Source organism: Calonectris borealis, chromosome 2 (genome assembly GCF_964195595.1).
Source record: "Calonectris borealis chromosome 2, bCalBor7.hap1.2, whole genome shotgun sequence".
Classification (NCBI taxonomy): domain Eukaryota; kingdom Metazoa; phylum Chordata; class Aves; order Procellariiformes; family Procellariidae; genus Calonectris; species Calonectris borealis.
In genome coordinates, this window is record NC_134313.1 from 32,592,090 (window position 1) to 32,610,725 (window position 18,636).

Sequence of the window (18,636 nt, forward strand, 5' to 3'; positions counted from 1 at the left end):
CTACCGTACCACAGCAGTAGTGAAGAACAGAAGCCTGCGCCCTTTGTATGGAAGATAAAAGTTTTGATATGTCTGTAGAGACCACACTTAAAACCATGTAAAGCAGTTAATTCCGCAGAAGTGATGCTACCTCAAATACTTGAGAACTAATTTCACAGGAACTCTTCATCAACTTGCTGTGTCAAATCCTCCTCTGCTCCCCCTTGGAGGGGTCGTTCTGTACTGTTTATCCAGCCTGTGTACACAGGCGGAGTTCAGTCTCAGAGAAGATTGACGCAAACTCAAAATAAGCCGTGTACCTCATCGTGCTTGACACTAGATGGCAGCAAGAGCCAGGAAAACGCCAGAGGCCCAGGTTCCTTTTTTATAGGTAAGATTCCCTTTTCCAACCCTCCCTCCTGCCCTCCTTCTGCTCTCTGTGATTATTGTTGGATACAACTAAGAGCATATCCGAGAATTATTCAAAAGAATTATACCACAAATTTTTGGGCTCTGTGTTTCTGTGACTTGACAAGAAATTTGAAACAGGACTTGTGTCAGCAGCATTAACATTCCCTCCTTTTCAATGTAAGTATATAGAAAATTGTGGTATCTATCACAAGAACATGAATCTGAATTCTAAAATAAGATAAAACCCATACAAATGATCAGATTATACTGCATTTAAGGCTGTAGTCATTTCCCCTAGATTTTTGCTGTCATAAATTAGGACATGGCTTTTAGAAGCCTTTTTTTTAAATCTACCAGATAATCTGGGCAAGCATGCATCAATCTGTATGCAGATACAACAGCCCTGGGACCACAAACCCAGACACAAATGAGCAGCTCTTTATGATCTTTGAGATGCAACTGTTTTATTTTCCAAAGAGAACACATGCCCAGCATTTTACCTCCAAAAGTGTTGTGATGATGTAAAGGAACTTTACCAGCTGTGTCTGCATTGTCCCTATACCATACTGCGTATTGAGACTATATTTTTCAGAACCTGTTCAAGCATGGATAGGGAACTCATCCCCTTATTTCATTATTTCACATTATTGTATCCTATAAAAAGTTTCTCTGTATTTGTGACCTTGCCAAGAAAGGCTTAGAGATTAAGTGCCATTAATGACTAAAGGTTTGCTATTTATGGCAATGTGGCTGGTTAAGGATTGCCTCAACAGTGTTCTCAGGAAAAGACTTTCCTGCTCGCCCTGTACTACGTCTGGAGATGCCCTGCTAGAGCGCGCCATCCAGAACATTCCCAGTGTTAACACGCTGCCAAGCACATCTGCACAGGCTATTGGGGAGGCCCCAAGGTACTCTGCTTCCTAATAGCGAGTAGCAAAAGGAGAGATCTGTCCTGGAGTGTCTGCAGTGTGCTTTGAGTACAGGTCGGGATGACTTAAAATGAGCAAGTGGATCAGCATGATACAACTCTCTTCTGCTATGACTTCTGTATGGTGTTCCAAGACAGCTACACTCTCCTTCCTCCAGCTATCCTCAGTTGCAAATTCCCCTTTGGACGAGAGAGAAGCTCCAAATGCTGTTTCTGGCAGTGGGGACCTTGGCTGAGGACAAATAGCTGCAGAAAGAGAGTCCCAGCTGAGGAGATGTGTCGACCTCGGGAATGCATGGGGTGTGTGATCTTGGGGAAGGTAGGAGAGGAGCTGGCCAGAGAAGGCCAACAGCAGCAGGTAGCTGGAAAAGGGACAAGAGGTCCTAGTTTGGGACCAGCTTATATTAGTACCTAAAGGGAATTTTTCTAGTTTTAGAAAGGTCATTCTTTTCCAGCTCTCACGATGAACAGGCAGGGTGACATCTATATAGTTTTTCTATATAGCCATACAGAAAGCCTTTGTAGAGATTTTAAATTTTCTATCGCTTTTCCAGAATAAAAAAAAAAATTAATTCAGGTCTATGAGTTCATCAGGATGACTTTATTTATTATTAATGGCAGAAACCTCCACATTACTGCATGTTTGCATTGGCCTCATGTAGGCAAACAGCTAAAAAATACTTACTTTTTTCACCTCACTACTGAAAGCTAAAAACAATAAAAACTCCCTTTATTTCTGCTTCATTATTCTTGAAATTGTGATTACAGTTCTGAACAGTCCTCCAGCAAAACACATTTAAAAGAGAGTAATGGTTAATGTTATTAGAAATTCCTGTTTCAATATTTATTCAGGTATAATTAGCAATGTATTAGCTGTGTAAAAGTAAATTGTATCCTTCTTCATCTGTGCACCTTGTTTGGCTCACTATGTTGAAATGGAATTCATAATGATATACTGTCATAGCAGGGAGAGGTTAAAAGCTTTACTTCTGTAGGCACTTAGATCTTAATAGCAGTTTCCACTGAAAGGAAGTGCAAACCCAGACATAATGATTCCCATCAACAGTCATTTGTGTATCTGACACTGAAAAACACTGCTATTCTTAAGAGAGAAAATGTGTTTTCCACTAGTGCACACTCCTGTTCGGTTAATTTCTCCTATCTTTTATTTAAATATCATAGAAAACGAATAACTAGTAGACTCTATCAGAAGTATTTCTTTCTGCCCCCTGTGTACCTGCCAACCACTAAGCCTAATACTTGACATTTTAGGAAATGCCAGCCCAAGTCTATACTTGTTAGTTCTTCCAGTTCAGCAGGCTCTGTTACTAGTATTTATTTCTTCTTCTTCCTGAAGTTTTCATTGTAATCTTCAATGCACCTCCACTGAAGTCATGCTGATGATGTCTCCCTGGGAATCCAGAATAGAGAGTTGATTGCCTCGTTTTCCCATGTGATAAACATGGAGAACTCGGGACTCCTCAAAACAGAGCAGTCTTCAGCTGGAAGTTCTTAAAATTAATCAGTAAGCAAAGCTGAAGAATGGCAATGTGTCTTGAATCCTATTCCTAGCAGAAACTTAAAACCAGACCTCAAAAAAGGGTGTAGCGGAGACTGAAGTTGCCAGTGAAATGAAATTCAATGAAAGTTGTTAAATATAAATCACACTGTCTCGGGAAGTTCTTGAGCTGAAAGTGGCTGATAGCTAGCAGTGTACAGGGTGGGAGGGCTTTTTGTGGTTCTCCTGTTCTTATTGTGATACTGGAGCAGAAGACGGTTTTTTGCATGGCCAGAGACAAAGGCACCTACTTTGTGCAGGAGGCAGAGCATGCTCATAGGAGTCCACATTTAGTTCCTTCTCTGCTTGAGGAGACTCAGACCTGCATTCTTGTAGAGTCTCCTAACTACCAAAAAGAAGAATTTGAGGTTCATTGGACTAGAAAGCAAGCAAGAAAGACTTTAGGGGTGTAGTTTGCTGGGTAAGCTGCACACCTGGACATGAAATGGGGAGTCTTTGGTTCCAGTTCCTGGTCCAAGAACTGCTATGCATTTTAAATGAAAGAATTACAGACAAAATGTACAAACAATGGGAAGCAGAGAGAGAAATCACAGCCTCCTTCCCTCTCTCAGGTAAGTGCACTCTTCACTGGAGCGCTGATTTCTTTAGGCTAGGATACCCTCCTCTCTTCCCCTTCGGAGTGACACAACTTGAAGAAGTGCAAAAAAAAGACCGTAAAAGTACATCCCCTCAAAAGAAGGTGGTGGCTACAACTGCATTTTCTGTAGAGTCTGGTCCTGGTGCCGCCAAGGAAGCATGCTGAGAGAACTTCTGGACAGAGGCCCTCAAGAGGCTTAGTCTGATTTTTGGTCTCAGATAGGTAAAATATTTGCCAAATTGGGGTGTCCAAGATGTTCAGCACTGGCAGTACTAGGCCATTCTGGGCATTTGCAGCGTTGCACCCTTTGGACAGCTGGGGAATTCTCAAGGCAAATAATGCAGTAATGAGAGAGATTAGGTGTCTCCAGTGGGAACTAGATCCATGGGGTAATGAATGTGGAGACCTACCACCTACATTTCACCGTGCTGCAGGTGCTTCAGCACCTTCTCTGTCTGTGGCCGTCACTGCTGGGTGCCCGGTACCAGCAGGGGGGCTCCAGGCCCTGGGTTTGAATGGGACACGGCCAACCTCACTCAGTCAGTACCTCCTTGGTGTCACGCTGTCATCTTCACTCCTAGAAAACAGATGCTATGGGAAAGTTCAGTAATTATATTGTTCCTGAGAAATGGGAAGCCACGACAGACTTCTTTCCTTCCACTTACAGGGAAAAGAAAATACAATATACAGAACAAACATACAGTACAAAAGCCAGCATTTTCTAGGCACTGGCATGCAAGTAATGCAAGATACAGACTTATAGAATCATAGAATCATAGAATCATTAAGGTTGGAAAAGACCTCTAAGATCATCGAGTCCAACCGTCAACCCAACACCACCATGCCCACTACACCATGTCCCTAAGCGCCTCATCCACACGTCTTTTAAATACTTCCAGGGATGGGGACTCAACCACTTCCCTGGGCAGCCTGTTCCAAGGCCTGACCACTCTTTCAGTAAAGAAATTTTTCCTAATCTCCAGCCTAAACCTCCCCTGGCGCAACTTGAGGCCATTTCCTCTCGTCCTATCGCTAGTTACTTGGCAGAAGAGACGAACACCCACCTCGCTACAACCTCCTTTCAGGTAGTTGTAGAGCGCGATGAGGTCTCCCCTCAGCCTCCTCTTCTCCAGGCTAAACAGTCCCAGTTCCCTCAGCCGCTCCTCATAAGACTTGTGCTCCAGGTCCTTCACCAGCTTCGTTGCTCTTATAGAGGGTTCGGTAAAACCTTGGCAGTTTTTTTTCTCCTATTTCTCCATTCTCTTGTGGTTACCTGTTCACTGACAATTCGACTGAAACCATTTCTGGAATAATCCTTACTTAATGGGAGATTTGGCATTTACTTCAGCGGCACAGGATCAGATCCATGGTCTGATTCAGCAAAGACATTCGTACATATTTAACTGAAAAACGTACTCCCTGATTACAGTGAGATGGTTCGGCCACTTGAGCATGCGCATGTGCATTTAACAGACTATTCATATGAAATATCTCAGATATTTCTTATTTAGCTTTTATTCTGTGGTAACAAGTCTGAGTGAATACGTGGAAAATGAACACTAAAACCAGTTACTTCCAACCCCACACGCAGCTCTGCTCCAGAAGGATCTGTACCCATGCGGAGCCCTGCAGTTCTGATGTAATCCAGAACGAAGCTTTTAGAGAACGCTCTCTGGAAAAGAGACATTTGCATCTATTAAAAGAACAATTTTATTTCAGCAGAACAGCTAGGAAAAAAGTCATTGGTCAGTTCTTCTGCAAATATTTAAAACTATGATATTGACTTGACGTTCACAAGAAAAGGCACCCTCTGCACAGAAGATGGAACAGAAGATAAGCAAGCAGGAAAGACTCAGTTAGGGTTTTAACCTATAAAGAAACTAATGATTTTCTAAAGGTGGCATCAGTTACGGTAAAAAACTCCCAAATCAAATTATAGCTGTTGAGATAATGTTAGCACCAAATAAAATAAAAGAAGAGAGATTCGCAAATACATTAATAATATTATTTGGATTATGGGGGCAAGACTTAAAGACTAGATAACATTGTGGGCAGATTAATAATAGTCTTTCTTGCAGCCTAAGTTGTCTTGGAGAGGAAATTTTGTTGTATCAATCACATATCAAATTTTCTGCTGTATTCATCTTTACCTAAGCATACTCATTAAATATTTGTTTCATTTGAAGGTTCCCCCCCGCTACTTGCTTCATATCTTCCAAGATACGCAAGATGACACGCAGAAGCAGTGTCTCAGATGTGTGACTCTTCCGTTACAGTCTGTGGAAATTTGTCCCTAGCATTTCCAAACGCAGTACTGTAAATCCACTCCCACCCTGCCTGTTGTAATGTCTTCTGTCAACGACTTATGAACTTAATGAACTCAATGAACTCAGACTGAAATACCATTAAAGACAGGATGCGTTTATTTTTGAAAAGGGCATGTAAGGGAGGGCTGTCTTATGGTGGCAGAGATCTTGCAAGCTAATGGTAGAGAGGACATTTTGCAATAGCTTTCCACTAGAGGGAAGACGTTTGGGTGAACTGAAGCTTCATGCAACAGAGTATGCTTGGCTTGGTTTCATTTCGGCTCTTAGTTCACTGGCTTTTTGAAGCAGACACATTCACAGCAGGTATGTAGATGGACCTGAAAAGACACACAGCGGGTACTTTGTCATATTAAACCAGATTGTAGTTGATGCAATTTGAGCTAATTAGGTGACTGAAAGTAGGGGAGGAAACCTAGAAGGGGAAGGTAGTTCTGTGTGTAACTCCATTGATTTCATGCTGGAACTGTAAGTCATGTGTACACGAGCCACAGAAATGACTCCTGGTAGCATCATGAGAAAATGTTACGTTACTCCGCCAAAATCCATATACATCTATCTTATACATATTTATTACCTAGCCAATGTCCACATACATCAAAACAAAACTGGTTTCGAGAAGCTAAAATTCATGTATAAATTCATGTATGATGAAGTTTAAATTTTTAAGCTTTAACCTGGTAAATACTAATTTAACTTGTACCCACCAATTTGCTGTTTTCATGGCTAGGCTAGGAGACCTGGTGCCAAACATTTTCTGCTCAACACCACCTAAATGCTTTACACCGCTGAGCCTCCACTTTTAGCAGTGACAAACCAACACCGTGTCAGAGAGGAGCAGGCGGCACTGGTGAACAGTCCCTTTTTCCCCAGCTTCTGGGGGACAAGTGTTCAGATCACCGGCTCTTTCTTCAGCTGCAGCTGGCCTTGTGAGTAGCCGCGCGCTCAGCAGCCCGGCCCTGCAACTCCACAGATCTGAATGAAGAGAGCAGTCTATTCTCAAACCTCTTCAGTGGATGACAGGCCATTTGATTAATGCAGGGGTATTGTCCCTTCCTTGAACGTCCTACATGATCCTGTCTGTTGGTGGGATGCTATTGATTTTTATAGCTTCACGTACATCCAGCAAAACATTTGGTCACATGCTTACCTTTAGATTCTCTTGTATTCCCAATGGCATCATGGAGCACACTTAGGGAAACTAAGCACATGCCTGGGAATATGTCACGACCTAAAGGGCTACCTGGCCGGCGGGTGGGTAGAGATCGTGACCGTGGTTTGTAGGACTCCATAATACACAAGAGGCTTTTATCCTCTAAATTTCTCTACCTTATTACAAATCAGCACAAATAGCACAAAAATCACCGATAGCAAGTATATCTATGATTAATAAAGTGAATATATTAATATATCAAGCTATTACAAATGACAATCAGCAATCAATAATATAGAATCATAGAATCATGGAATTGTTTCGGTTGGAAAAGACCTTTAAGATCATCAAGTCCAACCGTTAAAATATAGTATCAATCATTAGTATGGCAGCAGTTAATAATAGCAGCAACCAATTGTATAGCAACAACCAAGTAGGTATATGCTATTACAGGTTACCTCAAACATTATTAGTGAAGCAACTTATCAACAATATAGCAGCAGATATACTTATGATATATTACTTATACGGGTATATAATACTGGCCGGTATCAAGTGAATTAGACAGATTTCAGAAGGGGCCAAACCATCCCAAAGGAGAGGACAAACTGATCCCAGAGGGGGACACAACCATCCCAGAGGTGGGAGGACAAACCCCCAAAACTGGGCCCAAGGCAGTCCAATAAAATAAATAGACAGAGACAGAGCCTGGAGTCAGGCAGGCATCCCTGGCGAGCATCCAAGTGCTCGTAGAAAGTTTGTGCGGGATTCAACCTGTTTAGGAAAGGAAAAGCACGTGCAGCATGGGATGTTCTCAGAGAGAGAGGCTTCATTTTGGATAAAAATTAAGTTCCTTTTAGATCACAGAGGCATAAGAGGGTGTAGGACATCACCACCACAGCCAATGGATGCTGTCAATTTTGATTTTTCGCCTGTAACAGCCAACAGATGATGCTGCTTTCTGTTCTTTTAGAACCATTTTATTTTCCCAGACTCTTTCCACTTTTTCAGACAATAAGTTGCTGTTACAGTTTCTTGTTTTCAGGGCTTATCGATAGTATCTCAGGGTGTCTCTGGTTTCTGGGTACCAAAGATGCCAGCTGCACTTCGCAAGGGTGTTTCTGGTTCCCAGGCCCAGTCCCCCGGCTCGCAGTTCCAGGCTGGCAGGTCTTTCTCTGTCAGTATTTGTCAGCAGAACATTTTCTTTTGCTCAGTAATTTTCACCCTTCCAAGCAGGCCACCTTTACGGCTGTTCACATCAGGACGTGCAAAGGCTTCAGGGTTTTGCTGGAGCCGAGCCCCCAGCCCAGCCGGCACCAGCGCACGTGCTGGGCCTGAGGAGGCAACACTGACATTTCTTCCTAACAACTGTGTTTGCTGAAGCTCTCCTTTGTCATGTTCACTCGTTGGAAGGATTTTCTCCCTGTTGCTACTGCTTCTCTCGATAAATGCCTGCATTTCCGTTTAGCACCTAAGTCTCCCACAACAAACACATTTTTTTATAGTTCTCTGCCATGAATGTTCATCCTTTAATTAACACCTCCAGAGACTGATCAGTGTCTCAGCTATGCCACTGCAAAGCAAGAAGCTTTAACATGAACCACAACAGCAATGTTGGAATTTAATTATGATTACAGCTGTTAGAAACAAAGATACAGATAAACAGTGATCTTCTCAAACATCACTAACATCTGATGTGATAGAGGCTTTAATTCTCAAAGCTATGTGAGTGCCTCACTCCACAAACCAATGGGAGGGTTCTTCTTGTTTTAAAGTCAGAAAAAATGATTTTTTTTATTGCAATTGCGGTCAATTTTTTTTCTGTGAATGCCTTTAGTCACAGCAAAAAGGAAGGGGGAGAAGAGTCAGGGTCAACTACAGTTGTCCATCCCTGACAGCTGTTTGTTGTAGCTGTTATTACAGACCTCCAGTGATGGACGCTCTGCAGTTGTTTCCTTCTCTTTGTGCCACTTACAGTTAGAAATATTTTTACTAATGTCTAAAATGAATCTTGCTAAAACTTAAGCTTGTTACTTCTTGTTCCATCCTGTGTGAGCATGTAAAACAAAAATTATTTTTATATCGAGTAGAGAACAGAGTTGAACCTAAGTAAGGGCCTTACAGAAACCCCAGTCCTTCCATTCTGACAACAAATTATGGAGAAATACAGTTTTTCTTGTACTTTTCTACTGATTTCATCCTACCTGTGCCTCCTTAACACCATTGTAAGAGCATCGAAAAGGAGTGTCAAAAGCCTCTATTAAAGTCAGGACAGATGGCGTAGTACTCCTTCCCTAACCATAAGACCAATTACCCTTTTGAAGAAGAAAATACAGTTGAATTGATGTAATTTGCTCTTGACATCTATGTTGGCAAGTACCAGAATTTTTTTCATCATCCAGATACTTACAATTAGTTTTTCAGTAAGGCCTGTTATTCCCTATTTCCTCTCCAATTCTCTCCCTCTCTCCTAAGGGCAGGTGTTTTTCCTAAACTCTTGTTCCCCTCCTATATGTTCTCCACGGAGGTTGCTTCAGCCTGTCTTTAAAGATCATGTCGGGCAATTTATCAGCCATGCTGAAACATCAAACATCTAAGAATTTTACCTTCCAAGACCTCCCTACCCCATCCTTCCCCTATTCCAGGCTGAAATCTTACACTTTTTCAGTTGTTCTTAATTATTATAGATTTGCTCATCATTGAACTTTTTAGGGAAAGCTAAGCAAAAGAAAGAACTGAATGTTTTGGCTTTCCCCACATCGAGCTGTTGTTTAGCAAGTGAAGTGGAAGACTTCCTCTTGCCTCACTCTTCCCTTACTAAGGCTGTTTATAGCCGAATTTCTTGTTATTTGCCATCTTCTTCAAGTTGCATCTTCCTTTATGCCTTGGACTTTTGGATCCTGTCCCTGATTGTTCATGCTCATTCATCTTTTCCTATAACTATTAATATGACGTCCTTTCCATTTTCTTTCCTCTTGCATTGGACAAGAGGACAGTGATGAACTGACAAAGAGGCAAGCTGCCTCTGTGTCCTGTCTGAATTTATCTGTATCTGTCCTTCATATTGTTCCGAGTGGCAGCTATTCTCCTTAGCTTAGCCTTCCCTCTTCTTGGCTTCCCATGAAACTTCAGTGATGCACTACCTGAATTTAGTCAAATCTACCTTCTTGAACCCTATTGTTTTGTTTTGCTAGTCTCCCTTTTTCTTCATCTTTTCGTTGTGAATTCTCTTTCTTTTGGCCACATTCATGCAAGTTGCTTTCAATCTCAGATTCCCTCTACTGGTTGTTAATTAATTTTCCAGAATTAACTTAACCACATCTGAAATTAAAACAAAAGAGATAAGAAACTCTGTGGGAATTAGGCACTAAAATACTCCTGAATGGATGAATTAGAAACTTATTATCTTATTCAGCACACCTAACAATACCACAGTCTGAAACTCCCTGGGGAAAAGTTTGTAGTAAACTACTATAATTAGATAAAAATTCTTTGATGAATAGTAGCAAGAAGGTTATGTTAATTAATTGGTGCCCTGTTCTCTAAGATGCAGGATAACAATTTTAAAAGCAGTCAACATCCTTTAACACATTATTGGTGTAATAGGGCTAAGTTTCATTTGGGAGCTAGCTCGCTGCATCAGGACAGGGGAAGTTTTCAGATCTGTAGTTTTCTTGCGAGTTCTTGGGAAGGCAATTCAAATCTAAATTTAAATCCAGCTGTTTCTAGCTGGGGCCCTCGAGATCTTTGTTCGTACTTCCCCGTGAAGGGAGGGGGGTTTCTGGCATGACGTCCCCCCTTGCAGCAGCAGCTCCATTTCTGGGCCAGTTGGGACGGCAACGTGCAGCTCAGCCCCTGCCTTCACTTATCTGAATGCCCCCAGACACTCCCCTGCCTGCTTTGTGGGCGGGCAAGGTCACTCTGAGCTCCCAAATCTGGATCCGCATCAAGTCCAGTGGAAGCTGCTGCTTTCCTTCAAAATGCAGCTGGATGGAAAATGTTGAATGCTCTGCAGCAGCCACCAAGAAGTGGGCTACAGGGTTCATGCTTCTCTTTGTGGGAAAGGATTCAAGCCACCATTGCGCACCTTCCTAAGGGTGTGTAAGCAAGGGCAGGGTAGGCTCTGCTTCACCTGCTGAACTTGTTCCACTGTGTGGAAAAGTGAAGTGTTCAGTGAGTCACGGAAAGTAAGCACAATTCCTGAGAAAAGTGGTTGGGGTGGAGGGTGATGCCTGCTCTTTCAGCCAAAGTTTGTGTATGCATTTTGCAGGAAACAAATATTGCATAAAATATTGATGTAATTGGCCAGGCCCAAACCCAGTGTTCTAAGCTTCAACGCAAGCAACTAATTGCAAGGCTAAAAATCACAGTCTCGCTTTCCAGTGCAATGAAACTTTTTTCAGGTCAAGCAGGGCATTGCAACAGGGGAAAACTGCGAGCAATCTGCAGGCAAGGCACCTTAGTGCAAGTTATGAGCCTGGACTCATTAGGCAAAAGAGGACATTGAACCCAATTTTCCTTGTCTTGCATGAATGCTCCACAACTGAGAGATTTATAAAGAGAGTTTGTTCCTCCTGCCAATGTATGTTGAAGAAAGGGAATGAGCTCTGCCTCTGCCGCCAAAGGAGAGGCTCCAGGTGAAGGCTCAGAGCCGTGAAACCTGCATGGAGGGAAGCATCACTTCATAGCACCTATAGCCCAGAGAGGGAGAAACTTATGAAAAACGTCAGACCTCAGCACTTCCAGCCACCTAATTTACATAGCTCCCTGACAAGTTTGCTGCTGCCATGCTCAGATCCACGTATGTATCTACACAGGTCTCTCTGGGTTAGCTCTTTCAAGATATTTAAGTGTGTTACTCTCTTATTGCAGTTGTACTAGAGATGATAGGTAGAAATATTACCTTTCTCTGATCATACTGCTTTCTTGTCTAAAGTTAAGTTACACATTAGTTCTTCCAAATTATACATTAGGAAAATGAGTGAGTATAGTCAAGCACTGGAATAAATTGCCTGAGGAAATCTGTGAAAAGCTTCGTCATGGGAGACTTTCAACAAGACATAAGACAAATATCTGCCAGGGAAGTTGTAGGTAGAGTTTATCCAGTGTTGGGTGGGAGGTAGAAAGGCTGATCTGTGGAAGCCCTTTCCAGCCATGATTTTCTATGATTCAGACAGCTCTGACTGTAAAGATTGCTTCACACTGTGTGTGCATAATAACCTCTCAATCTTGATAACAGCACTGGATCCAAACCTATTGTGTCACTTGCAGCTTCACACTTCATAAAAGCTTATTTAGTGAAAACAGCATCTAAAACCTCCATAGCGCAAGGATGTTAGCCCTGTGTCCAGGCAGCAGATAAGGCACACTGGAAAAGATGAACATATCGTCTGCTGCTTTCTCAGCAGTAAAAGCTGTCAGCACAGGCAGAGGAATGCAGGCAATAAACAGATGCTTACAGGGAAGAGACACTGTGATCCAGATCCTGGGGATGCTCTTAGCATTTCTCCCAGGTGATTGATTTAGTTAAGGGCTCAATCTGCCCCAACCATCACCAAGTGCATCGCATGTGTCAGGAGCACAAGCGTGAAGCCAGCAGAAGCCTCTGCTTTGCTTTCTGGTGACAAAAGGAAATATGCTGGTCACGGAGTAAATGTTCCAGGTAGTGTTTGAACATTTCTAACCAGCTGAGGTTAGAGCATCCAGCACTCTGTTCATACTGCTTTAAAGCAGCGCCTTGCATGCCTGTGTGCAGCAACCCCCAAATCTCTCTGTTTAGGGCCAGATCTCTCTGGTTACAACCGTTAATGCCTCATTTGGAAACCTATGTCTCCAAATCCTGCTCAATTTCCTCACAAAAAAACCTGCTTCTCTTTGCTACACATAAATGGGTCATTATTTGCCTTTCCTCCTACTTGCAGGTCTATACAGGGAAGACTTTTCAAGCTGCTTATGCACAAATGTTGTTGTATTTCTGCCAGAAGGATGACTAAGAAAACAAAGCCAAAGACTGTGACTATCGTCATAAGCTGGTTTTATACATCTCAGAATAAAAGTATATTTTAAACTGGTTTCTGCAAAAGGACCAGCCACAGAGACATATTGAAGCTTTTTTTGCTGGTCATTACTGAATAGTGTGGTAAGCATTGACAGCAATGGAGAAGCAGCAAGTTAGAGAAGCCCGTCTTACGGTGTTCGTTAGTGGGAGTTCTGAAAAAGGCAACAGGAAGGATCAGGCACCTGGAAGACTTGGGCTGTGAAGGAGGGAGGTTGTTCAACGGAGATGAGAATACTGAGGGCATACTTAGTATTACCAAAAATGCTCAGGCAGCTGCTGCAAAAAGTAAAGAAATAAACATTCAGTGGAGACAGAACAAGAAATAGTAGACTTAAACTGTGGCAAGAAAGATTAATTTTCATTAGAAAAAAATCTCAGAGAGATTGGGAAATATGTACTTGCAAGTTGTCAAGAACAGGTTATGCAGATACCATCAGAAATGAGGTGTTAGTGATCATCCCTTCAGGGACAATGACCTCTCAAGGTCCTTTCCAGCCATATTGTCTGTACTTCTATGATAAGATACAAAACAGATGCAGATATGACAGGAGATGTTAGCAACTGGAAGAAAATCCAGCTAATTAAAAACTTTAGAAGGTTGCTCTCCTTTGCTACTCTGCCTCAGGAAACTGGAAGGTCCCTGGGGCAGTGTCTGAATATAAAAAGCAAACAAACATGGAAGCAGAAACCAAAACCCATTCTGCTTAAATGATAAGTGTAAAGACACTTAGAAGATGGAAACAGAATCTACTTTCATTACTCTTGGGCTTGCTGCAGAGCTGGAAGATGTATAAATATTTACAGTAACAGGTAATAGTAGGCTTCTCATTATCTGCAATGGCACCAGGAGGGAATGGAGAGGTTCTTTAATCATTAGTATGCATCACTACTACAGCAGCCAAGTGAGTCCAACAGCTCTAATGGCAGCACCATCAGGACCTTAGATACTAATTATGGAGTTAGTTAAACCTCTAACAAAATGGTAGAATTGAGGTCACATACACAAAATCCTGATCTTTAAGAGGTACGCTGCGCCAAATGCAGTGATTTGGGTTTTGTCCAGCAGAAGGTAGGAAAAATGTTGTTAGACATTCATGAAGAGAGCCAAAGGTGTCCCATTTGTTTCTGCATATTTCAGTCTAGCAGGTTAAATCATCCTGAGCTGTCAGACGTGAGCCACCGGGGAAGAGCTAGGAGCAGTTACACCACTTGAGCACTGAAGCTTTTCTTCTTTGTTGCTGCTTGCGCACTCAGCAAAAAGCCTGTAATGAATTCAACTGGCTTGTTAAAACAAGACCTGCTAATTTCTGAGCTCAGCTTTTTGGACATTCTCCCTCCACGCTCAGCCACGTTTTCAGCAAAATGCAAGTGGCCCAGCCCAGGCGTTTCATAATGTAACCAAACACTCTACCTGTTATGCAATACAGAAAAGGAATAAAAAGATGTTTCTGTAAAAAAAAAAAAATATTTTGACCAGGGTCATGCTGACTTGAAAAATTTTTGACACTGGAATTTTACAAGTATTCTGGGACAGCTGGATTCCAGAGCTGTTGGCCTGAGAGGGCTCAAGGATGCTCAGTGAGCAAATGGAGAAATAGGACCCAAGTTGCAAAGTAGGAACCGACATACACAGAAATACAGATGCACACCTTGACAGGGTGACCCATGCATGCCCCAGCAGGCTCCAGGGACCCTGACTCCAGCTGCCCAGAGCACGTTGTGTCTTCTCTGCAGCTGCCTGCCCAGGTCTCCTTCCTTTACAAGGGAGCTGAGAGTGGTAGGAGCAAAGAGCGGGGGGGAAAGGTAGGCCCATAGGAGTGGTACCCACAAAAGCCAGCACTCGGAGAGAAGAGTAATTAAGCATGGTTGGAAGAAACTCAACGTAGGCAAGGAATGGAAGAAGCCCCACAGAGCTCCGATTTATTTGATTTTTACCCAGGTCAGGGAAATGCTCATCCACCCAGGCAAAGACCAGTTCTTTTCCTAGAGTCAGATTATTTCTTGCTCATGCCAGAAAACAGCTAGTGAGGAATCTAGGATCTCCACAACTGGAATAGTTTGAAATGGGAAACCCAGGGTAAATTACTTTCTACCCCTAATTTGGCATACTGAGGCCTCCTCCTTTTAAGACTAATGACCTAGTTGAAAAGCTGCAGGGCATTGTGGAAGCCAGCTGTCTCAGCCTTCCTTCCTGATGATGTTCTGCTGTGTATGAACTGTATTTTGGAGCCAAAAAGGAGAGAGAAAGATTACTGGGTAAGATCTTCGGGCCTCTGCTATTTTTAGGAGAAGATTCCCCCTAAAATTGCTGTTAAAATCTGTTGCTCCTGGCTACAGACTGGCTAGTTACAAGTGAGTGATTCTGGGTGTGATGGATGCTCAGTAGTATTAGTGTATAAGATGAAGGCAGAGATGCAGGTTTATAGAACCCCCCTGAGTTTAGACCCTTCAATTTTAGGTACTCATAAAACTAACTGATATCAATAATTTTCAAAGGAAATCACACCCAAGTCCACTTTTAGATGTATGTGCTCTGCCTGGGCTGGGCAGCCCTTACTCAGCGTGGCGGCTGTTCACGCCGTTCTTAGAGGCCTTTCCCTGTTCAGCTGTTTTATAATTCATCCACAGTGAGCTGGGCCCTTTCTCTAGTGCCTTGCCTTTGCTTTTGCTACTTGTTTCTGTATGTCAGTTTGACAATAACATACATCTTGTTTGTCAAGAAAAAGCAACCCCCTTTTTTCCTGCCTAACCCATCAGTCTGACAGCATCATTGGCCTTCATAAAGAGCTGCTGCCTTTTTTTATAGCTGCAGTATGGGTAACTGTGTGCTTATCTCAAGCTGCAGAGTGTTTCATAAATTTGTGTGCTTTCTTGCTTGGTTTTGAGGACTTTTTTTTGTTTCAAAACCCAGAATCAGAAGCCAAGAAATTGCACTAGACTTACAGCTTCTGTCTGAAGAAAGTGTTTCTCACTCTCCTAGATGCAGAGAAATTCAGAATACTCTGAAGACCCAGAGGTAAATGGAAAGAAACAAAACTATATCATTCAAATTGAGTTTATTTCAGGGGAATCTCATTTTAGGGGATAGTGATAGAAGTGAGGCGGCAAGGGACAGGTGAGCTTTAGTTTTGGCGGTTTTGTTTATCTGTTTGCCAAGTGCTCTGCCACAGTTGCGTCTGAAATGCAAAAATCCCTCTCCCTTTACTGGACAAAACTAGAGAGCAGTAGTTTGGGCCCTGTAGCTTTACTTTTCATGCAGGAACAGAAGGCCAAGTTTAAAGAGCCTGGGAAGTGTTTTTCAAATAACCCATCAAGCTATTTGTGTATGCATATACATGCACAATGTGTCAGGGTGAGAAACCCATTCTAATCTGTCATGATGATGGTATCAGAAAAGTATTGCTGTATCACTACTAACTTTAAAGTTTCTTGGATAACGGGTCTGTAAGATTACAAGTCCCGTGGGTAGGACATCTTGTCTGCTCAGCTTGTTCCCATGACCATCCCACCAGATCTGCCTCTGGAGCTGGGACCTGTCCTCAGGAAACCTCATTCTGCAGCAGAGGCTGCAATGCTACACAGTGATGGGTGATGGGATTGAGACGCCGTGCATGCCACGCACTGCAAGTGCGACCTGGGAAAGCCAGGAAAGGACAAAAGACCAGGGCCATGAGTACCGTGGCAATAACAGAGGTGGCCGATGCTTCTGGCACTGTTGGGCACCGTAACTGTTCAGGACGACAGCACCACCACACTGCCCGTTGCTGGGAAACCATCCAGGTCTGGGAGCTGACACCTAATTTCCCTGAAGAAGCCATTGCCATGACCAGCCCTAATGCCTGATGCGAAGCCCTCCAAGCAGAAGTGAGCAACCCAGCTCGCCAGAAGTTTGCTACGGCCTGCGGAACTCATGGACAGACTGGCAAAACTTCGGGGCTGCTGTTAAAGTTTGGGTGATTTTAGGCAGAGGGTGACCACATGTGGCTTTTGCCTCATGGGCAGTAGCCCCCAGGGCTGATGCACCTGCAGTCCTGCGTACATAAAAGACTGAAAAGCAAAGACAACCTTGGAAGAGCTACTGTTCTCAGTAGCTTGTCCATTTTTTTCCTACTGATCAGCTGGTCTGTAAATACTCTTATTTTCCTTACAAACCCTGCCATTCTCTTAGACGTCTTTGTGGGTTTGGGTCAGTAGAAATTAACAGTCTCCTGATGGTACAAGACAAGGGAGGCTGGGTCTCCTCTTTAATTGGTGGCATCACACAACTGATATTAGCAAAGACATAGTCAGTCAGCCCGTCAACACCTAGCTCTCACTAGGCACATTATAAATAAATAGATATGTGTAAGGAAATTCAGTGTACTCGGTCCCCAACATTAAAAAAACCCAAGAAATAACCATAAACTCATATAGCTAATTTAAAATATATGTACACTGAATCAATAAATTAGGTGTTATTTCTTCTTGAGTACACATTTTCAGGTTGGTTTTTTTTTTATAGTCATCAAAGCTAGAAACTCAGATTTTAAAAGAAAGCCTCTGTCTCCCATGGGACTTGAAGGAAGCTATTGAATGTTGAGAGATGCAGATAAACCCATCAACTGGCAGCACTGATAACAGAGTAGAGATATTCTGTGCAGATACCATGCGGAATATCACCAAAACTGATGGAATCAGAAAACAGTCACATTTCTTAGAAAAAAATATTTTAAAGAAAGCTATAAGAAAGGTCAGATTTATTATAGTGCTTTGACTGTTTTTGGATGCTTTGCAAAACCAGTTTATGATACCACAGAATAAAAGATACTGAGAAAAATAAACTGAATAGCAGAAAACATCAGCATCTGTGTTATAACAGAATTGCACATCTCCTTCTGTGGAGGCAAGAAGTGCTTGCTCTATTGTTGCTCACAGCATGATAAATCCTGTTTTGCTAGGGAAGATAAATGGTAAGGTAGTTTTTTTTTTCTTTTTTTTTTTTTTTAATTCACAGCTGGTCGGTCTTCTTATCAGTGACAAGATTTCCAGAGCACAGTTGCACTCACTAAAGGTGAAGCCACCCAGCTACAGGCTATTTTCATCATTAATTCCTGTCAGGGCTTTGGCCCATAGCTTGAATTGCTTTTCTTAGCAAGGCACCTGCTGCATTTTAAAAAAACCTTCGTTTTCCCAGAAAGAAAATGCTGTGGTAACAACCTGCCAGCCTTGCTGGCACATGTGAGACTTTTATCAGCCAGCCCCACCTGCACACGTAAGACTCCCATCAGGTACTGGAAGGTGTGCATATTTTTCCATGTATGTTCTCAAGGGCAAACTGCACGTCTTGTGAAGGTGTGGAAGCAGTATTTGGACTGTTGTGCCCTAAGGGTGATAAAACCACTTTTTAAAGAGTGTCTTCTTGAATAGCAAGTTTTCACCACATCACAAAGCTTTATTCACCACTGGGCAATATTCGGTGTTTTTTATACATGACGTCCATGACTCTCACTCTCTCCCCAGTCAAGGATTCATTTTAAAACTTCAGACTCAGAATACTCTTGAATCGCTTCAATAGGTTTCTGCCGTTCCTTATGTTACGTGATTGTCCAAGGTAGTGTGTTGGGGAGGAAAGCCTTAGGCGAAACATT